Genomic DNA, 24,297 nt, shown 5'->3' with positions numbered 1-24,297 from the left:
TGATAATTAAAAAAGCTAAAACATCATGTCAGAGGCAGAGAGGACTGGAGGTAAGCTGAGGACTGGAGGTAGCCAAAAGGGACTTTAGGGCTCAAGAGACTGAGATATGGAGGACATAACAGGGAGAAGAGCTAGGGATCACGAGCAAAGGCCTTTAGAATGTTATTTACTTGTTCACCAGTAGCTCGTTGATTCTTGATCAACTGATCACGAAGCTCATCCTCCTTCTCCTTTAAGCGAGCATTTTCAGCTTGGAGCTCAATATTTGCACCTAACAAGCTCACTGCTGGGACCGGGTTCATGTGTTTGTCCAGCCAATTCAGCTCTCAGACTATCATTTTCAGCTTCAAGCCGGCCGATTTCAATGGTTGCTTTTTGCTGTGTTTGATTAGGTCTGAGATAACATAGCTGCTCCTCATACCTTCCTTTTTGGGTATGCATTCGCATTCTTCCAAGATCCCTAGAGTGATCATCTACTTCCTTGTTCCCACTTCTGAAATTCAACAATCTCCAGAAGCTCTTTCAAGCCATGTTTTTCAGAGATGTCTGGGTCAAATACTCTGCCAAGCAGCACCTTTTGATTTCTAAGAGACACTTGCTTTTCATCATTCAAGTGTTGTATCTTTCTCTTCTTCTTGGAGGAACAGGGTTACTCGCTTGTTTTGCTTCCTTTACCTTTTAGGAGGTCGACCCATGCTCTTCTCCTTGACTTCTTGTTCACTCTGTATATCCTCATCAGAATCTATTTCAAGAATGGAGTTGCTAAACTCACTTGCCTTCTCATAGGAAGGTTCTTTTAAGAGCATAGCCACAGGGATGCTATCTTTAATTACCCTAGAGGGGTCTAGAATTTCAATTGAGGTAGGAGTGGTTGTTGACACTCAATTTTGTCCCTCCTGTATTCCGATTCACTTTCTTGAGCTTCTAATATCTATTAATAAACTAAATATCTTATTTTACTATCACTATATTATCATTATCATTATTATTATTATTATTATTATTATTATTATTATTATTATTATTATTATTATTATTATTGAAGTATTATTATATATTAATACCTCGTACATCGCTACTTACTAGTTACGTATTAATCATAAGATATAACCTGGATGATATTTTTACTACATTATTACCTCACTTATATTTTATCTATTAATAATAAGATTATCGTGTTAAATCACACCCTATTTATGCTAATTGCTAAATTATTATTATTATCACACACACACACACACACACACGCGCGCACATATATATATATAGTATTTTATTAATACAAAGAAGCCTAAAAGAAATTAATTAGAAGAGGGAAATACCCAACAAATTCGGCTAGTGAAAGCCCATTCTAGTGGCCTAATTAATCACCAATGCTTCAGCCAAACAAATGGCCCAAACGAAATTCCTAGCCCAAACAATTTACCCAGCCCATTTTTTTCTTTAATTCACTCAGACCCCCCTTTTCTCTTTTCCCCTCATTTCAACACACAAAGTCCAAATCTTCATTTTGAACCAAACGAAAACCTAGCTCTTGATGAGCTGTCCCGGGCCATTTATGGCAAAGATCAGCACGCCTTCATCGCCTCCAGGTCTTGCTCGCCCATTCATGGCAAAAACTTTAACACTCTTTGTTGTTCAAACGGTAATCTCTCTTTTCCCATTTATTTTTCCTTATTTTTTTTTTATTTTCGGGTACAATTGATAGGCAGAGATCATTAATGATTTTTGGCACAACTCAGATTTCAAATTGGTTCCAAAAAAAATTGAGTTGAAATCCGGATTTCGGGTCCGTCCTACATCGATCTAAATGGCCAAACCCTAGTCTTTTCCTCCTATATATATGACTTATATCTTCAGCAAAAGGGGACGACTCTGGCTCCTTAACTATCATTCATCTCTAAGAAAAGCATTAGTTAGCCGTCGTTTCGGAAGTAGGAGCTTAGTATTTTACTCGTTCGGATCAGATTTGTTCCTATCCGTGAGGAAGAAGCGGAGTCGAGGAGTTTTTTTTTAAGCATTTCATTGGTCTCTGTTGGCTGATAGCCATAAGGGAGGCGTTCGAACTCATTTTGTCGAGCTTCGGATCTGTCGTTATGAGAGTAGATTCGCGACCCCCGTCTCAGTTCATTGCACCCACAAGAGGTAAAATCCGATTCTAGTCTGACTTGTCCTTCTCTAGTTTCAGATTATGTGTTCGTATAAAGAAAAATCATGCGTTGAGGTCCTCTTATATTCATATCTATTTTTGGATGAAATCACGTGATTAGTTACTCTTTTGAACTTTTTGTAAAATGTATAGCATTTGAATGCAAAAGCTGACATGCCCCTCGATTGAAGCTTAAGTATCCATATGGCGCTAGGAATCGTGTCTTTAGGGCGTTATGTTGTGGTCATACCATGTTCAACTAAATGCTTGTGTAGAAATTGTATCATGAAGATCACACGGGCTGTTTTGCTTCACTAGAATTTTTCATGAGAAATGGTTATATTTCTGTTTTTTTTTTGTGTAAAAATTCTGGTGTGTAAACTTGAAATCATGTTTTTAGGGATTTTTGCACCTGACTTTTGTAACTCCCTTTCATCTAGAAATCATGAGCGTGATTGTTTCAGATGGTTTGAAATGATATTAAGTGAATCACTGGTTTTGCTCTAAGATTTTAATTCTTGTGAATTCTTTTTAGTCTAAGTCAAGTTATAAGAAATATGAGGATCAAAAAAATGGACTCTGTTTAGTTTTTCCTGATAATACAAGCTATATATTACCGCGTGCCTAAATCTTGTATTACAGAGGTTGTTTGTTATTCATATGTTAGTGTATTGCGCCTCTTACTGTGGTCACCTCTGTTTTACAGTTTACCTTGTCCATTTTCCATGATCATTCCATATGTTAAATGAGATCTTTTCTTTAGCTGCAAAAAATGTGCTTCCAATGTTAATGGCTTTAAATATGGCTAAGAATTATTCGCTGGAATATTGGTAGGAATGAGATCTTGCTTTGTTGGTCAAATCTAATTTCATTATGTTTGTTTTGTTTATCACATAATTGAAAGTAATTGTTTAATGGTTTTAAAAAAAAAAAAAAATTGCTACGTAACTTCTAATGATATAAAGTGCTAAAATTAACACATGCCTCAGATGTGACTATGGTATGAACCTGTTTGAATGTTTAAATGCAATAAAGAACTTTTCAAGTCTTTATGCATGTTAGAATTATGTTGAAGCCATTGTTTACTAGGAATTCTTGGTTCTTTATTTTTTTTCTGTTGAGTATAAAATCTCCCTTTCTAATGTTTATCTTTTGTGTCTTTCTTTGTTTGCATGAATACCGGGGTTGGAGAGTTCCACTTTGGGACTCGGCGTCACCGCAAGACCTGAACGCGCATCCACTATATCACTCATATCTCTCGCTCTTTCTCAAAAACTCATTCGAATAGGACTCGAAGAAGAGGCGAGATGATATGACAAGCATCCTGCTATACTCTTCCTTTAGTTACTTATTCCGAGCATCATATTTTATAGCTTTTCTTTCAGTTGTTTCACCATCTATGACTAGTTGGTGTGTTTGTTTGGTGACTTTGTTTGAAGTTTGAAGTGTCCCCAAAGTACTGATATCTGGTCCCGCCGTCGAGAGAAGCGTGTAATTGAATCTAGATCCCTTTTAATCAAGAAGCCGATCTCATGCATTTTTACTCGTAAAAGCTGTAACTTAGGCATTTATAATCAGTTAGTCAACTGGAAGTTTTAGGGGGTTAAAAACATGTTTTAAAATCAGTTGAGTTTTTTAGAAGAAGTAATTTTAGAAAATCTTTACAATGGATTTTTTTTAGCACCAAGGATTGTTTTTCTACAGGTTGAGGTGTAGTGATCTATTAACCTTTTCCCAAGTCTTTAAATTAAGCCAACTGTTACTTTTGAAACATGTAAATGTCTTCCCCAAATTTAATTTTGCTTAACTATAGTACTTTCTGATTTTAGTATTTTATCATCTACGTATATACTTAAAAACACGTACGCTTACATTTAGCTTTAATTAACTATTTTCCTTCAAATACTTGAATTCCAAAGATACTTAGTCACATCTTACATTCACACTCAACCCTTTTTTTAAAAAAAATTTAAGTTCCCTTTTTTAATTTAAGTCCGGTCGGTTAACCATTGTTAATGGGTCTTAAAGGATGCCTAATACCTTCCCTTTAGATTAGTTGAACCCCTACTCAGGTCTTTTGGTTTCGTAGAGTTTAAAATGGAGTTAACTTTAGACAATTACTTTAATCAACTTTAGGTTTCCTAATTCACCATAATAATTAGGTGGCGACTCCTTAACTTTAATTAACCCCGAATGTTGTAAACCATTTTGACTCCGGTTAAAATGGGGTATAACAGTGGTCCGACGAATGAATGATTCGAACACTCCTGGAGTTTAGAGACCAGGTCCCTCTTGCACATTTTTGATTTTACTTCATTCCCCCTTAAACTTTTCATCATCCCTCGCAGCCTGCAGGCCATCAACACACCCAGCCATAATTTCCACTTCACTCTCTAAGATATTTGACAGTCCCACTCCCTTTTCAGCCAAGCTACCATCTATATTTAAGACAGAGTTCTCTGCGTCTTTAACCCAACTGAAGGAGATGGGGTACCTGAAATTCCTGCTGCAACTTCATTTCCCTCAGTAGTACTGGCATTTTTAGAGTCACCCACGCCCTCACAGCTCGACTTTTCAGAAGCAGGACTTTGGACCTTAGTAGTTGCATATTCAGAATCCCTTATTTTGCTAGATACCTCTGCTCCATCATCCTTTGCATTGATTATCTCAGTGGTTTGGAGGAATTTGAAAGCAGAGAGTGCTTGACCACTCTCGTCAGAATCATATTTATCAGATGGAACAGGTTTTAAGGATTGGCACACTGATTTTTCATAAGTTTGGTCATTTTGAGTTATAGAGGGACCAGTCGTGAGGGACTTTAAGTGTGTAGAGGACAAATTTCGGTCTTTCAAAGCTGGAGAAGTGTGGAGGATTTTGGTGATTGTGGTTCCAAAGGGAATGCATTCTTAAAGAGTGAGGAGGAACTGTTCATCTCTGGGACAACTTGAGAGGCAAATTCATTTGATATACATGATTGGTAAGGGAAAGATTTTGTGAGAAGAGGAGGGATCACCAAAGTTTTCTTGCAAACCGTTTCGGTTCAGGAGAAGATGTAACGTTTGGTCTTAAGTTTTGAAAAGAGGGCGAGAGGAGTTTTAATGAAATGGCATTTTAGCAAAGCAATTTAGCACATGTAAGCATTAGAAAGACTACTAACCTGAGTCACGGGGACCAGGTCCCTTATGCTCGCTCCACTAAGCATCCGTGAAGAAATAACTTCACCCTGAGTTTTCTAAACCTTGTAGCATTTTCTTCAGAAGCAAGCAGATTCAATATAACAGGAGAGTGTTTTTCAAAAGCGCACACTTTCTCAGAGTTCCTTGAGTGAGATGACATTTTTCAACTTTTTCAAAAGGATTTTGAGCAACAGCACTTCATATGCTACCTTTTGACTGTCCTTTTCTCACCCAGGTCTCCAAACTGAACTACTGGCTTCATTTGGGAACCCGTATCAGATCGGGTCCCTTAGGATAATGAGCAGTACAACTTTAGCTTCCTCCTTTTAAACCAGGCACGTCTTCCTTTTTCGGGTGCGGACCAGGTTCCTCCTCTCTTGACCTTTGTTTGGCAGTATCTTTATTTTGAGGATGATTGAGACTGCTGATCTTTTGGGGTTCACATACTTGTCTACCTTTATGCCCTACACATCTCCTTTTTCTATCTCCTTCCTTCCATAAATCATATTCATCAGGTCTTTGATCTGGCTGTTTAGTAGACGATTTTCCTTGGTAACTTCTTCCACTTGTTCTTGTAGATCTACGATGCTGACGATCATATCATAACACTCTTGTTTGGAACTGTTAAGCTTCTCAGTTAACTCCTTCTTTTCTTTAGTGAGTCCATGAAGCTCACTTATCAATCCCTTTACAACTGAGATCAACCTTTTGTGAGAGTGACCTTCTAGTTCTGCCTGATCTTTAAGAGGATCTGCCTCGTTTTCGTTGGCTTCATCATAGGTCCCAGATTCTTTTAGGAGATAGAGATTCAAGTTACTCATTGAGCCTTCATGATTGACTCCACCCTTAGGTGTATTACTTGAGTCAGCTTCATCTTCGAATTCCCTCATTGAATCTCTCCATGCAGTTAGGGCCTCCCTCATCAATTTCTCAGCTGTCTTTCTCTCTGTAACCTTTTTGACAGATGTCTGACTTCCTGTAGCTATCTCATTGGAGTTATTCTTGAGATCTTCTTGTTTCTCCTTCTCTTCAAAGATTTAGCATTTTTTCAAACAATTTTTAAAATCTGTGAGTGAGATATGTGATTTCTATGTCATCATCACTTGACTTACTTCTGCTCTCATCATCAAGACTATTTATCTCTCATCATTAAGACTATTTATTCTTTCTGGATCTTGAGTGGTCTCACCATCCTTCAGCTTAAGAAATCCAAGCTTTGTACTGATTTTGTTTATTCCAACACATGTACTTTTAAGAGCTTCCCAGATTTCCTTTGCTGTTTTATAGGAAGAAACCAGATTGTACTCCTTTGATCCAAGGCTTTGAAGAAGAATGTTCTTAGCTCTCTGGTCTTGTCACAGAGTATGGCTTTGGTGAGAAAAAGCACAAGGACCATCACAAATGATGTCCCACAATTTTGGATCCTCAGCAGTGATGAAGTCTTCCATTCTAGCCTTCCACCAGTCATAGTGTTCTGCACTGAATCTTGGAGGACTTGTGATGCACTCTCCCTTCATTTGGTTTAGTGAACTGGCCATGATGAGGATCCCTTCTAGGTGTTAACCTTTTAGAAAGAACCCGCTCTAATACCAATTGATGTAATGCTAGAACGTTTACCAAACAGTATATAGAGAGACCTGGTAGTGCACCAGTTCCCTTCTGTAGTGCAGTACGAGAATCAACACAAGATTTTTATGTAAAAAAATCCTTGCTCAAGGGATTAAAAACCACGGCCTACCTCAGTAGGATTTCAACTCCACTACACCGAACAACTTCAGGTTACAACTCTATCGTAAGCTAGGAACTAACTCCTATAATCCCTTACCCTTACAATAACGCTTATGTAACCTAGGAACTAACTCCCATAGTCCTTCAACCCTTGAAATAATCTGATTGCAAGCAACTATACTTAGCTAACTCTAGCTAAGGACACTAATACACTTAGACTAATCCTAGCCTAATGTACTACTCAACAGCTTAAGGAAAAACACTTTCAACAAGCACCCTTTGAGATTTTGATCTACCTACAAATAGCTTCTAGACAAGAAGAGTAGGTTTACAATTTAAGCACAAACGAACAAAGACTCATAACAATATAAAGAACTTAGACTAAATCTTATGTCTGGATCAGGTTCTTCAACTTGTAGGTGATTTTGTTCTTGAGAGATCTTGAGAACTTGTGTCGGCAGCTTTGCATGATTTAGATTAGGTTTTCAAGTCTACCAAATATGTTGAAATCGTGTTGTATATATAGTGGGAGCATGTGGGATGAAAAGAGACCACTCTTCAATTTTGACCTAAAGCATGGGCCAACTCATCGTTGTATGTGTGTGCGTGAGCGGAGCATTGGGCCTTTAATTGTCTCTGCCGACAGTGCAAGGTGCACAGAGAGCAGATCACCGACCAAGTCTCTATTTGGTTTTATCTGGTGCCTAAACATTTTGACAATCATCAAAATACGAATGTACTTGGAACTATCACTAATCCAGTCAGCATGCCTCTTGCCAGTCACCTGAAATTGAGCAAGCAGATGCGTCCTATAATAAAGGAGGATAAAGAAAGAACAGCCAAAGTACCTTATTCCTCAGCCTTCGGAAGTTTGATGTATGCAATGGTATGCACTGGACCTGATATTGCTCATGCAGTCAGTGTTGTCAGATGATTTCTTGAAAATCTTGGAAAAGAAAACTTGGAACCAATCAAGTGGATACTCAGGTACTTGAGAGGTACTGCAGGAGACTGTTTGTGTTTTTGAGGATATGATCCAATCTTGAATGGCTATACAAATGCTGATATGGTCGGTAACCTTAATAGCAGAAAATCCACTACTGAATATTTGTTTACTTTTTCAGAGGGAGCTATATCATGGCAATCGAGGTTGCATAAGTGTGTCGTACTCTCTACAACTGAAGCATAATACATTGCCGCTACTGAAGCTAGAAAGGAGATGGTATGGCTAAAACGGTTCCTTCAAGAGCTTGAATTACAACAGAAGGAGTACGTGGTCTATTGTGACAGTCAAAGTGCAATAGACTTCAGCAAGAACTCCATGTAGCATGCAATAGCTAAACACATAGACGGGAGATATCACTGGATTCGCGATGAATCTCTGCAAGTCTTGAAGATTTCTACAAACGAGAATCCTGCGGATATGCGAACCAAGGTGGTACCAAAGGATAAGTTCAAATTATGCAAAGAGCTTGTCAGCATGCACTCAAGCTAGAAGCCTGGTGTTACCTCATTCCGGTGAATTGGTTTGGAGGGGCAGATAGATGGGTCCATAACCATTAATGAAAAAGCAAAAGAAAAAAGAAGAGAAAATGGATGTCATAACTTTTTTTGAGTGGCAAAACAAGTTGCCAAATAGCAGCGCTTGTTACAGCTGCAATTTGCAATAGCAAATGGTAGCAAACTAATTTTATTGGTTGGAGGATCGGTGGCATTTCCTATAAAAGGAAGGCTTCAACCCCTCATTCTATATACCAACAGAAAAGAGAGAAAAGTGAGGGAGTTTCACAGATAAGAATAGTCTATGAGTAAAAAGAGAGTGTGAACAATATTTTAGTGAGGTAGAAAACTCAAAAGAGGGTTATTTCTTTTGAGTATGTAGTGGTCTTTGGAGTATTGTACTCAAGATTACCAGTGTAAAAATTGCTCATTGTAATGGATTACTTTGCTCCTCTTGGGCCCGTGATTTTTCCCTTATTCAGAAGGGTTTCGACGTAAAAATCTTGATGTCATTATTGCTCTTTTGTTAATTACTGTATCTTGTTGCTACGTTATTATTCTGCATTTATTACTATGAATATTATTTCTGTGGCGGGTTTATTCCCAACATTTATAATGCTTTTATGATGCCCTTCATGCTAGTCTTGCTCGGCCACTACATCAAAAACCTAACCTAGCTCTTATGAACTAACATTCTAATTTCTAAAGTACGGTTCGAATAGAACTACTGTTAATTAAAAAGACCAACTTTTATAATAGGAACTGGAAGTGTATCCCTAAAGGTTGAAAAAATTGTAAGGATAACATTTTTTGGGTTATTGGTAATGGTAAATAGAATTAGTTCTAGGAAATATTACTGAATTCTGCACCATATATAGCATAATCAACGAATCTATATGTGGTCCACTTAATATTGATGAGAATAACTATAATATCAATATACTCCTCCTCAACGATTGGAGCTGGAATTTCGACCACTAAACTTTCGACGTACCTAAATACGTAAACTCCAGTTAATATAAATTGCGAGGACATATCATTTAATCAATGTTGCAGCACATGTTTCATAAATGTGTGTTATGTCGACCAAAAAAGTTAAGAAAAGTTTCATCTCGATTTATTGTTTGTGTGAAACCCAAATAGAGTATCCTTATGACTCCTATATATCGTGGATCGAAGCTTAATTCAGTGTTTGCTATCTTAGCCTGCTACCAAATGATCATGGAAGATTTCAATTTGGTACGGAGGAAGACTAGGAAAACGAGTTGGACGCAAGTTGAGAGATTGATAAGAAAAGGAAGATCATTGACGAAATCTCATTTAGTTATGTTGCTGGTACCAATTATGACTTATAGTTCATAATTGTGAACATAAGAAACTATGATACATGAGGTCAAAGTGAGATGTATCGATGTGATTCAAATGATTTAGGGCACTGAATATACTTCTTATGATCTACTTGATGACGATGAGAGGCTATCTATTCCTAACAGATGTGTAACAAAGTGCTCTCATAGTATGCCAGTTGCACGGTCTATTTATTATCCAGTATTAAATAATGCAAGAAAATTCAAAGGAAAATATGTTTTTCTTAGCTTGGTGAAGCTTGGGCACTCCTTTATGTGTGAGTTAAAAATGTTAGAAAGTACTATTGGGTCAGGTACATCGATAAGCGGTGCTAGTTAGCCTACTAGCCCATTAGGTTACCCCTATTAAACCATAACTTGTTGCATGTAAATACACCATTATGGGTGTAGAGAAAAAAGTTTTCCTAATATTTCTTGTGGGAGAAAAACGATGGGTATGGTTCTTTAGAGAGAAATATTCCTTGTATCACTAGAGGATATCTTGCCTATTAACATAAGGGAGTTCATCCATCTAGTGAAGATTTCAAACGACCGATAGCTCAAGTCGTGATTGCTGCAGATTCGCTTCCACAAGAAAAGAACTCATCAGTCTGCGAAACTAATATTTACATTTGAATACTACAATAACTAAAAAGAAGAACCATGATCTTTTTATTAGCATAAGTTATTGACTAGAGGGTGTCCACCTTCTTCTCTTTCTACATCTAGGATTCGACTTGTATGATGGATACTAATAGGAATTCAACCATTATGGCAAGGAAAAGTTTGATTCAGAAGGAGGAGAGAAAAAAATTGAAACAGAAATATCATTCGATTCGTCGATCCTCAAAAAAAGAAATAAGCAAAGTTCTGTCGTTGAGTGACAAATGGAAAATTTATGGAAAGTTACAATCCCTACCAAGGAATAGTGAGAGAAATATAAGCGGTTGAACTAACAAATACTACAGAGTCATTTGGTTGCTGATTAGAGTTATGGAGGTATAATAATGTAGAGATTAGTTATGCAGGGAGTTGTCATGTAGGATTCAGTTATGTAGGGTCTAGTTATTCTATCTTCTATTCTTCATAAAATCAAACATAAATTGACTCATAACTTATACATGTTTTATTTATGTGGGATTATAAAATGATAACCAAATATTGTACTTGGTGTGCTGAATAATACAAAGCAATTAAAAAGCTACCAGATATGGTACTTTAGCTATGCTAGTTTTAAATACATGAATAAGTCCCTTTCTAGCCAGCAACAAAACGACCCTTACCAGTAGGTATTCGCATCCCCAATTTTCCTATCTTCTTACCTAGTCTTTCGTTATCTTCTTACTATTAGCATATGTTGAACCTTGTATGTTTTGATAGTTGACAAAATGAATGAACCCGGTAAATTGGACATGTTTCATCTGAAATTCCATAAGCATTAGAACTCTTGGATTAAAGTTATCTCGGGAAGCGGACTTAGCAGACAGGATATAGGAGTCCTTGGAAGAGTTATATGAGATAAACTTTAGACTCCTACATTGCATATATCAAGACGTGTGATAAGAAAGAGGTTGCCTCCATCTCAAATATTATCTCTCCTCAAGGTTCCTCATCCAAGAAGGTGTTTGTGTTCAGCCGAATTGCTACTCACCAATAACTATAAATATGCAAGTATTCATTGGAAGAAGGCGACGCACTCATATAGAGAGAAAAGGAGAAATAGAGCAAATAAGCGAAAGCAATATTTGAGAGACTTTTGATTGACTACTGAAGTGCGATCTGATATGAAGGACCAGATTGAAAAACCTATTTCATTGTGTAATGCTTTACAGTCTTCAAGAAGACGAGTATTTTTTTTTATTAGGATCGTTTATCGAGTTGTACCTTTTAAGCTTTCTTAGAAGCATTATAATAAGTATAAACAACTGTCAAATTCAGCTTCAAGTTGTGGACAACATGAAGGGACTCAATAGTCTAGGTCGATTGTTGAGTTAGGGATTAGAGTTAGTTCCTAGGTTGCAAGCTTTGTAATCTGAATTTGCTAAGGCTCACAGTTGTATTGAAGTTTGGGACAAATCCTGCAGAGGTGTAGGTCGTGGTTTTTTCACACTTGTGAGCCGGGTGATTTCCACGTAAAACATTGTGTTGTTACTTTTCTGTTTATTATTGTTCTGCAAACTGAACTTAGAATAGATGAAGTAACTTGGTCCATTCTCTAGGCGAACATCAAGCATAGCCTAAGTTAGATATTTGGATGTACAAAATACAATTGGTATCAGGTTAGAAAGGAGGCATTTTGGTCTTCAAGTTGTCGTTATTAGCGTGTTCATAACATTTCAGAATATAAAATCTTATATAGGTTGTGTTCGGTATGGAGGGTTTCCAATTTTCTCATGTTCGGTCCAATATTTTGAAAAATATTTTTTTTAGGAAAACAAGTTTCTTCAAATGAGGAAAATCACTTCCTTAATGAAAGTAAGGAAAACAAGTCCCATAAGTGGCATTCCACCACCAACCACCCAACCCACCTCCCAACCAGATGAAGTAACCTGGTCCATCCTCTAGGCGAACATCAGGCATAGCCTAAGTTAGATATTTGGATGAATAAAATTTCAATTGGTATCAGGTTAGAAAGGAGGCATTTTGGTCTTCAAGTTGTCGTTATTAGCATGTTCATAACATTTCAGAATATAAACTCTTATATAGGTTGTGTTCGGTATGGAGGATTTCCAATTTTCTCATGTTCGGTCAAAAATTTTGGAATTTTTTTTAGGCAAACAAGTTCCTTAAAATGAGGAAAATGGCTTCCTTAATGAAACTAAGGAAAACAAGTCCCACAAGTGGCATTCCACCAACCCACCTCCCAACTCCCACCCCCGCCACCCTAACCCCTAAAAAAAAAAAATTAAAAAGTTTTAAATTTTTTTTTTTGGTTTCCTAACCCCCATCCCCCACCCGCGTTTCCAACCCCCAACCCCCACCACCCTTTTAAATTTTTTTTTTTTTTTTTTAGGTTTTTAAACCACCCCCCCCCCCCCCCCCCCCCCCCCCCGCGCCCGCCGCAATCCTCTTCCCTCATAAGCCAAAATGCCACCACCCCTCCAATTTTTTTTTTTTTTAAATAAAAGTTCTTTTTTTTTTTCTACACCACCCACCCGCTCCCCTTCTCCCTGCGGCTCCCTCCCCTACCCCCTACCCCTCCGAATTTTCTACTTCATATATTTTATTTCACTTTTATAAAAATTTTATAAAAAATGAGAATTTTGTGTGGTTAAATTTTGTGTGGGGTGGGTTGTGATTTTTGGGGGTGGGGGGGGGGGGAGGGGTAAGAATTTTTCTTCCCTTTTTTATAAAAGTAAAATAAAATATATGAAATAGAAAATTTGGGAGGGGGTGGTGTTGGGTGGGGTAGGGGTGGGTGAAGATGAAGTGCGTTCGAGCAGGGGCGAATTTAGGTATTAAAAAATGGTCACATGAACACATGGTCATCCGATTAAACTCGGTATATTATATGCATAATTCTTAAAATATATCTAGTATTACCTTTGGAACCCATGCTACAAAAGGCTTAGTGGTGCTCTTGGTTGAAAGCTAAGTTATTTACCTATAGGTTCAAGGATCAATCCCCACTTGATGCATGTTTTCCTTCTTTTTTTAGTAGTGAACACATCCTCTACAAATCCTAGATTCGCCTTAATACCGAACACACCCATAGTCTAAACTTATTTTAAATACTATCAATTTAGTAGTTACTAATATAAATACATATATAACCTAAAAAAGATCCAAGAAAATAAAGTTGGAAAATAGTCATGGTAAAGGTATACTCATTCTACAAAGAAGCTAACATGGTCGATTGGTCGTGGATTGTTTGGCAAGGGAAGGATATGTCTCTAATACATCAAGAATATATATTCCAGTTTTGATGAACTTCGGCCAAGATGGTGAAAGGTGCAAACAAAATGGATGGATGAAGCAGGAGTTGCTAACTTTAGGATCAGGGCACATAAGAAAAGGGATTAGCTGAGGTTACTGAACAAGGAAAGATTTTACTTTTAAAATCATCATATGTTCAGTAAAACCTGTTTTTCCAAGCTTATACCGAAAACGGGAAATCCCCATAAACTTTCTTTAACTGTCTAAAGGTTAAGTTTACATCCCCTTCCTTGTAACTTTTGATTATTAATGTTTGCACCAAACCTCCCCCACCCGCCCACGCCCCACCCCCACCAAACCCACCATAGAAGGTGAAGGCCTAGGCGGATTACTTATTTATTTAAAATGAAAACCCTACAAAAGATGGTACATAACTGATTAGAGATGGTAGATATATTAATACTAGTATAAAACATATTTATACTGCCAGTGGATAAAATTTAAATCTTAAAAATATATACTTCTTCTGTTCCAGTTTGATATTTCTTAATTAGTTCGTTCCAAAAAATGACACATTTCTATATTGGAAATAATTAACATTAAACTTCACATTTTTCTATTAATTAGAATCTTTTATACAACAACTAGGGGTGTCAGTGGTACAGTTCGACCGAGTATTTTATAGAATTTATACCATACTAATTTTTTTGGTTATTTTATTTTGTATAACCAAATTAGATTTTTCTTAACCGTCTCATCATATCGGTTTCTCTTCGGTATCAGTATGGTTCGGTTAATTTTCGATATTTTTTGTTAAAGCGTCATGTAAAAGTCACAAGTAAAATTTAGAACACGACGCCATGCATTCTACTATAAGGCTTCGGCAGAAACCCTTTGGACATTTTTACGATTTAAAAGTGATGAATCAAGGAAACATGAAAGACGACGAGCCCACTATTTTACACTAATGTAAAATAAGGTTAAGCAAAGACAAAATATCTATATTACATGAGTGGAAATAAATTAATCAAGATGACACCAAGAACTGAATCTACTAAGATTAAGTATCCAATAAAAGAAATTTAAATCATGGAGATGAAAGATATCTAATACCTTGTAGCTTGCTACTCAAGATCGTTAGAATATCCTGTAGCCTACTACTCAAGGTGTTAGAACTAATTTAGTTTTAATATGAGTAGCATAATATGTTTCGGAGTTGGAATATTGGGTGTTAATTAACATTGTCTTGAGTTGTTTCCATCACCACAGGCTCAAGGACAAAATATACATGTTACATTATCTTAAAACTTAATATATAAAATATTTGTTACACATATAAATTTATTCGGTATGCTTCGATATTTTCTGAATTTATTTTTATAAAATTTAAAACATATTTAAAACATATGTATATAATCAAATTAAACTTGTTAGGGAACAAGTTTAAAACTCATCCTCAACTAGTAGCTATCACCTGTATGTATTTATTTCTTCCTTTGTGTCCTATCTTTAGCTAAATTTGCATTGATACCAAACATATGTAGGTTTTTCAAGATAACTTCTTGTCATTTGATTTTAGGTTTACCTCATCTCCTTTTAACACCTTCGCTTATCATAGTTTCACACCTACGAACCGAAGCATCTCTAGGTCGACGCAGAACATGTCCAAACCATATCAAGTGATCTTCTCGCATTTTATATAAATGCGTGTTACTTGCACCTTCTGGGGAATATTGTCATTTTTATAATGACACAAAATACTATGACATATTCAAGGCCATCAATTTCAAAACATGATTTTTTTTTTTTTTTTTTTTTTTTTTTTTTTTTGTGAAAGAAAAAAATATTATTAATCACCAACTCAAACCAGTACAAATTGCTCAGAACAAACTGCAATGTCCTGCTAGCCTTAAGCTTCCCCACCAGGTGGATTTTCTTAAGCTAGGTAGCGCATTCTATCTATGCTATCTCTATATTGCCAATGAACCTCATCTATACAATGCATTTATCCACTCTATATCTTTCCTATACTTCTATGCTGTATAATATTGTTGTACTTGATACCTACTGTTGGCATTGACATTGACACGATGTTTTGATGATTGACAAAGTAAATAAACAAGGCAAATGAACCAGGTCTGTGGACACATGCTCTATCTCAGAGACAGATGCAAGATAAAGTGAATGAATTAGAAGTAAATGAATCAGACACATATGCAAGATAAGGGCGAATGAACCAGGTATATGGACATGTTCTATCTCAGACACTGATGCGAGCTAAAGTTGAATGAAGCAGGTGTTTGAACCATGTCTATGAATATGTTCAAGCTCAAGTCCTGCTGCGAGTAGGATTTGTGATTTGAGATAAGGACTTAGCAGACAAATTACAGAATTTCTTGCCATAATTATCAAGATACACTTCAGACCCCTAAAGGAATACTTAAGTTGTGTGAATGCAAGAAACCTAGGTCAACTCAAACCCTAATTCTCATAATGGGCCTCATCGTATAGGGTTTGTGTTCAGCAGAATTGATGCACACCAATAGCTATATATATATATATATATATATATATATATATAACATCACGCACTCACATAGAGAGAAAATCAGAAATCGAGCGAACACAGTCAATGCAATAATTGAGAGTTCTGATTCCTGAAGTGTGGCTTGATACAAAGAAGAAGATTGAAGAACCTGTTTCATAGAGTTATGTTTTGTAGTCTTCAATTCTAGAATCTTGTATTAGGATTGTTTTATCGAGTTATACCTTTACCAGCTTTCATATAGAAGCAATTGTTATAGGTATAAACGTTTGTCAAATCCATCTTCAAGTTGAGGGCAACTTGAAGTGGGCTCATTAGTCTAGGGAGATTAGTGAGATAGGAATTAGAGTTTAGTTCCTAGGTTATGAAGTTTGTAACTTGAATTTGCAAAGGCTCACAGTTGTGGTGGAGTTTGGGAAAATCCTACAGAGTTTTAGGTCGTGATTTTTTCACCCTTGTGAGCCTGGGGGTTTCCAAGTAAAAGTTATTGTGTCCTTACTTTCCTGTTGTCTATTATTCCGCAAATGTTAGCTTGGAACAGGTAGAGTAACTTGGCCTCTATAGGCGAAAATCGGGTATAATATAGGATAGATATTTCATCGTGCAAAATATCACCTACACTCACCTTTAACTTGTTGACAGATTACTCTTGGGCTCAGTACTATATGGTTACACATTGCCTCATTGTTTGCCCTCCATATTGCATAAACCAGTGCAGCCATCACATCAAGTCCAAATCTTCTACATAGCCTTCCTTTCATCAAGCTGAACAACCTCTTCCAAACTCCTGGATGCTCTGTACTTATTGGTTGTACCCCTAACCAATTCAAAATCTCTTTTAAACAAGTAATGGATAAGTGACATTCAAAAAATAAATGATTTAGGTCTTCAACTGTGCTATACATAGTAGGTAGTCCACTTTTCGATGAAATCCCAATTTCTGCATTCTCTTCAGTGTGAGCATTCTTTGATGAGCACTCAACCAACATATGAAATTGTGCTTTCGCACATTCAGGCTATTCCATACCTATCTCTAGTGTTGCCAGCTTGTTGCTTCCCATTTGCACCATTTATAGCCACTTGCAATGGTATAGGTGCCAGTAGGCTTGAGCCTCCCATTCTGAATGTATCCTTCTTTAAATTTATCTCTGATTTTGTCACGACCCAACTAGGGGCCATGACGGGTACCCGGGCCGACCACCGAGCACCGCTCATTCTACTACTCATCATACTTTTTCTGCGTTCGTTCATTATTCTCATGCTTCTAATCATAGAGAAACCACTTTTACTTTGAAACATATTTACCTTTATATACATAAGCCCTTCGGCCATCAAAATAATACATATATACAAATGGGGAATCGTGAGACCATATTACCCACACATACGTATCTACGAGCCTCTACTAGAGTACTAGACATATGGACGGGACAGGACCCCGTCGTGCCCAAAACATATATATACACAAAATAATAACTCAATGGCACCTCCGGAATAATGGAGTGCTCTCAAAGTCCGCTGATAGCTCCTACAAATCTGGATCACCTCCCTGTCTACCTGTGGGCATGAACACTTTGTCTAAATAAAAAGGACGTCAGTACGAGCATTGTACTGAGTATGTAAGGCATGAATAAAATCGACATAATAAAGAAATCATGAAGTATGAGATGAAGATATAACCTGCTTAACCTTTAAGAGTAAATGCGTTTTATACATATCACATATATCAACATATCACATGTATCAACGTATCACATGTACCATCATCGTTAACCCGCGTCCGAGTAACCATCATACGCCGCCTACTAGTGGTGTCATGTCCGGCCTTCTAGGCACGGTGGAATTGTAAGCATCCCGCATTAGCGGTGACATGTCCGGCCATCTGGGCACGGTGGAATCATAAGCAACCCGCATTAGCGGTGACATGTCCGGCCATCTGGCACATTGGAATCATAAGCAACCCGCATTAGCGGTGACATGTCCGGCCATCTAGGCACGATAGAATCATAGCATCACATACATCTCATAGACTTATCATAACCTTATCATAAGCTTATCGTAATCTTATCATAAGCTTATCATAATCTTATCATAACTTATCATGACTTTACCATGAAGCATGCATTAGAATTCAAAGATAATCTATAACTATACCGGTGTGACGTAAGGTCGAGAATTCCCGATTTCATTATGAAGTAATCATAATCATCATACCTCATCTTGAAGGAACTATCATTATAAGGTGGGTCTAGCAATAATGAGTAACATCGAGGAGTTGTATAAGAATCATTAGCTTCGTGAAATATCATGTTGTGGACTTTAGAACTCTTTAGACTCAAACTCACCATCATCATTATCATACTCGTAACATATCTTTTGCCTTTATCTCATGTGAAGCCTTTTATGAACATAGACTCATAATTTTCCAGAATGTAAGAAAGTCATGGAAAAATCGAAGAAGTTCATGCCATGGAATCATGCCTTAGAAAGAAAGGACTAGCCTTACGTACCTTTTTGTTTAGCTACTCTATCACTTGAACGTTCTTCTCCAAAGCTCTCGTTTCTACCTTCAAGAGAGTTTGTACTAACATTAGATAATCGATAGCTTAAGCATACTTGACTAAAGCTAGAGAAAATTGAGCAGCATCTCCGTTGTTTATACAACTTTCTATATATCATATATCAAATCTCAAACGTCAATAATAACATTCATAATATCATAAGCAATAATCTTCATTCACCTACGTTATTCACATTTCCCAATTCCACTTAAAATCATCCATAATCATAGTCATAGTACACTATTACATTCACTCATATATAATGTTTCCCCCATGTTCTCAATGTCATTTATAACATATTTATAATCACAACATGTCAATAATCATGATTCATTCTAAGGTACTACTCAAAATGCCACTATCCTCACATTTATGACCCATATCCTACTTCCTTTCATAATCCAAGTCTTTCAACCTCTCAATACCTTAAACAATATGGAATGATCATAAAACTTACCTTAGATGGTGTAGGAATGAGCTTTAAGTGGAAACACTTCACTTGAGCAAAACCCTAGTTTCACTTCCAATGAGATTTCTTGTCTTGGATGAACCCCAATGAGTTTCTTGCACTTGATCCTCTTGGATTTATTATATGAACCTTTGATTTCCTTTGTATTCTTGAAGATGAAATGTGTGGAACCCTCTAGAAGTCTTGATAGAGATGGAGAAGTGGAAAGAATGAGAAATAAGAGTGGGAACATCATTTTATACTTGAACTTAACTCAGCCCGTTGGGACTTCCACGGACACTTATACGGTCCGTACAACATTATACGGTCCGTATAAGTGACCGTACTTCACCATCAGAGAAACAACATTTCTGTTGGGTGTTATACGGACCGTATAATGTTATACGGACCGTATAAGCGATCGTATAACCCCATTTTTCTGAAATTGTTTCCGTAATTTCGTTTGATCTCCAATCCTTATGGAACCTTCTTAGCACTTGTTTAATACTTCCTTAACTAGATAAGGAGCGTTATAACTTTTCCTCAAGATTTTATTAAATCCTCATTAGCTCGGTACTTTGCAAACCCTTCTTCAAAACATGACTTATGCTTGACATTCTTCAATGAACTTTCTTCTCTTGCCTCAAGTGTCTTTGGAATCTTAATTAGAACCGTTAAGTACTACTTCTTACTTGTAGAAACATCATTTATGCCTCACCCTGCGTTAGTCTATTTAATGTGCAAGGACATGAAATTTTCCGAAGTGTAACAGATTTCTCATATTTTCCTCCAATACCTGCTACAATTTTTTGGCACCTCATACTGCCACCAGTCAACTTCTTTGATATTACTATATTATATAAGAGCAACTGTGAGGACTTTTGTAGTCCTCACAATAATTTCCCAATTTTTTAAAAACTTTTTATGTAAGACCTATTGCTCATGCAATTTGGGATCCTCATTTTGGTCAACCGGCCGTGGAAGCTTTTACTCGAGGGGGTGCTCCCTGGCCCGTTGAATATCGCTTATTCTCGTGTTTATCGGTGGTGGTATACAATCGGTTTACGCACTAATGAAGATCTTTATCTTTGGCGCTCTTTTTCTATTATTTATTTCTGCCATATCCTTAATAGGAGGTTTGTTAAACCTACAACCGAAATGGAAACCGAGCGTTTCCTGGTTCAAAAATGCCGAATCTCGTCTGAATCATCATTTGTCCGGACTCTTTGGCGTAAGTTCCTTGGCTTGGACAGGGCATTTAGTCCATGTTGCTATTCCTGCATCCTTAATTACTTTTATGTCCTAATCTTATTTGTTTAAGTCAATTTTTTTGTTTTTTATTTTTAAAGTCTACTTTTCAAAAGCTATCGAACCTGGGAACTTTTGTAGTCCTCACAATAATTTTCAAATTTTTTTAAAACTTTTTAATTAATTACTTTTAGGTCCTAATCTTATTTATTTAAGTCATTTTTTTTGTTTTTGTTTTTAAAGTCTACTTTTCAAAAGCTATCGAACCTCCTACCTTATTTTTCACGTTCTTTGATTTTCTGATTGGTGCTCGATATCCGCATTTGAGCCCAATTAATCCGATAATTCGCAGACCGCATCGCGCCTATTCGGGGAGCGCTTCCTCCAAAGATTTTTTTCCATATCCATGTTCGAACCCCTAATCCCTAATTAAGAGAGAGCGCTCCATCTCGCACAAGTTAAATTATGTATTTGTCTTAAAAGTTCATTAACTATGTATAGATTATTTATTTAGAACTAAATAACTTGAAAATTAGGATACATAAGTTATAATGTCAAATTAAGTTCCAAATTTGATTTGAATTAAATAATTTCATCAAAATGGAAGTTAAAATATTAAAGGAGTGGAATGAAAATTTTGCTTTCATATAACTATCCACTTGTGGGACTACAATGGGTATATGGTTGTTGTTGTTGTTGTTGTACACTTGTACTAACACAAATTATATTTCTTTAGTTAAAATATCTACTTTTATATCTTGGCGGGCGAGAACATTAAGACGGGCCTCACATAACTAGTATATATATATATATGGTTCACCCACTTCACCTAAAGCTTATCTGCTTTACTTGTTATATTTCATACATACTTTGCCAATGCGGCATCATTCCAGACCACACTATTAGTTATACATAGTCCCCCTTCCTTCTTTCCTCTACATATTATCTTTCATGCTACCAATGGTACCTTGGATGTGTTCACCTTCCCATCCTATAAGTAGTTTCTGCAAGTACTATCACAATGATAACTTTTTAGTACTTTCTTTGGCAATAGAAATATGGATGACCGGTATACATGTAGGTAGAGAAACGCTAAGTTGATCAGCTGTGTTCTCCCTGCATAGGATAATGTTTTAGTGCTCCATGTTTTAATTCTGCATATGATTTTGTCCACCAGGATATCAGAATCACTTACTGATAATTTCCTAGAAGATATAAGTACTCCAAGGTACTTAAAGGGTAAGGTCCCCTTCTGACACCCTGTTAGCTTACATAAATCTTCCATATTCTGCATTGACTTGTTCATACTAAAAATATTTGAATTTGATGCATTGATGGTCAGCCCAGATGCTTGTGAGAATGTTTTTAGGCCCCTTAGCAGTAATAGTACACCTTGAAACTCACCTTTGCAGAACAACAATAGGTCCTCTGCAAAACTGAGATGATTCAGCTTCAGACTTTTGCACTTGGTGTGATATTCAAATCCATCCTGAGTTGCTACCAGTTCCAAGATTCTTGACAGGTATTGCATGCAAATCACAAAAAGCAATTGGGAGACAGGACCACCCTGCCTCAATCACCTCTTCCGAGCTATATCTCCAAGAATGACCATTGATTGCAATTGTATACCTAGTTGTAGTGATGCGTTCCATTATCCATGTATGAATTTTGCTAGAAATTGAAGTGCATATAACATTTCCTTCACAAATTTCCATTCTACCGAGGCATTTATAATCACACAAAAATTATGATACATTTAAGTTGAAAATTTTTAAAACTCTTCATTTCTTTCTTAAAAATTGTGGCTAGTCCACCTATACCAAACAAACTTAAAATGGAAGGCGGAAATAATCTCTAAGCTTTCGAGTATTCATTCCTTCTAATTGCTGCAAGGCGTGAACCATAGCGCAGGTTTAATTTAAGGCACAAACATAGGAAAAGTGTGTTTTGAAGAGCTCATACTTTTGTTGTATATATAATACATGATGTCCATAGGACTTTGTATAGGGTCCCTGTAGGTTGCCGTTAATTTGCTACAGGTCTCTTGGTGGAGGGTGTTTTGGCTTTCGCCCAACTCTGCCACTTTTGTGTAAACATTCTGTTTTATTTATAAAAGGTACACACCACCTTAGACATAAATTATATTCTCTCTGTTTCAAATTATGTGAACCTATAATGATTTGGGAAGTCTATAAGGTGGTTCTTTGATCACATTTTTTTCTAAATTATTTGAATTATAAATTATTATGACTTATACTCCCTCCGTTTCAAAATGTTTTTCTTATTTTTTTAGTCCGTTTAAAAAAGAATGCCTCTTTAGTTTCTTGGCAACTATTTAATTCCAATTGTTCACATGGAATGTTTAAGACCACAAGATCAAAGGACATTTTGGTACATTTTACACATTTTTAATTTAAACCGCAAGATTAGAAAGTCTTATTTTACTTTCTTAAACTTCGTGCCAAGTCAAAACAGGAAAAACATTTTGAAACCGGAGGGATCAGTACTTTTTATGTAGTTTCTAAATAAATAAATTTTATTTTTACAAACTTGAAAAATTGATGTAAAAAATTTACGTTCAAAGTTTATAAAAGTTTGATTTCTCGTCTTTCAAAAAAAGTTCGCATAAATTGAAACGGAGGGGATATGAATAAAGAATTAGACACGTTTTTGTTCTAACTAATTCTACCGTGTGTATGAATCATACTATAACATAAATTATCTTTAGGCAATGCCAGTTGTGCCTCGTTCATCTTATTTAAGATTAAAATATTTGAATTGAAATAAATAAATAAATATATATATATATATATATATATATATATATATATATATAAGTTATTAGTATCTCTAAATCTGAATATTGATAGTTAAATTACTTATGTTCTCAACTTTTAGATGTGTATAATTTATTTTATCTCAAAATTAATACACGTAAAATTTAAATAATATTACAATTTAATATTATATCAATAAAATGTTAAACAAAATCTTAATTTAAATAATTTAGTAAATATAATTTGCTTAAACACGCTCTAAAAGTTGGCGGCAATATATGGCAGCTGGCTTTTTCGTTATAGTCGGCAATGATGATGGTGAGGTGGTAGATGGACGTGGTGCTTATGTGGCAGTGTCTTATACTGATTTGTGGGGGTGACATGTCATGTGGCAGGTGATGGTTATGCCTATGTGGTAATGGTTGGCGACGAAGGTTATCAGTGGTAGTGGCTGGCGATTGTGGTTGGTGGTCCATTTTTACTTGTAATGTATATTAAAAATAGTTTCCATTTTTACTTATCCAGTTTGAAAAATCAAGAGATAATTTATCATTTTATTCCTATTTTACCCATGTTATTAATTGTTGGGTTGAAAACTTCAAAGAATTGTTAGTGGCTGCACAACTTTTAAAGTATGTTTGATTGATTTCAATCATTAGATGACTTAGTAATAATTAGGGCAGTATAGTCGTATTCGGCAAAATACGTGTGCTACCTCTGGATCAATGCCATAATGACACGTGGCATAAGAGATAAGTCAAAGGTGAGTCAGCATGGTTATCACCGGTGGCAATACCATTGTACCGGAGGTAGCGCTAGGCCCGGTTGGTTGTTAGAATAGCTCCGGAGGAGAGCCTAACGGTCTACCTTTACGGGCTGAATCAGGCATTACTTATACTGTGTAAATATGTTTAATGATCGTCTTCATTGCTCATTATGGGTA

The sequence above is a fragment of the Lycium ferocissimum genome, chromosome 1 (assembly GCF_029784015.1).
Source record: "Lycium ferocissimum isolate CSIRO_LF1 chromosome 1, AGI_CSIRO_Lferr_CH_V1, whole genome shotgun sequence".
Classification (NCBI taxonomy): Eukaryota; Viridiplantae; Streptophyta; class Magnoliopsida; order Solanales; family Solanaceae; genus Lycium; species Lycium ferocissimum.
This window is presented reverse-complemented; position numbering follows the sequence as displayed.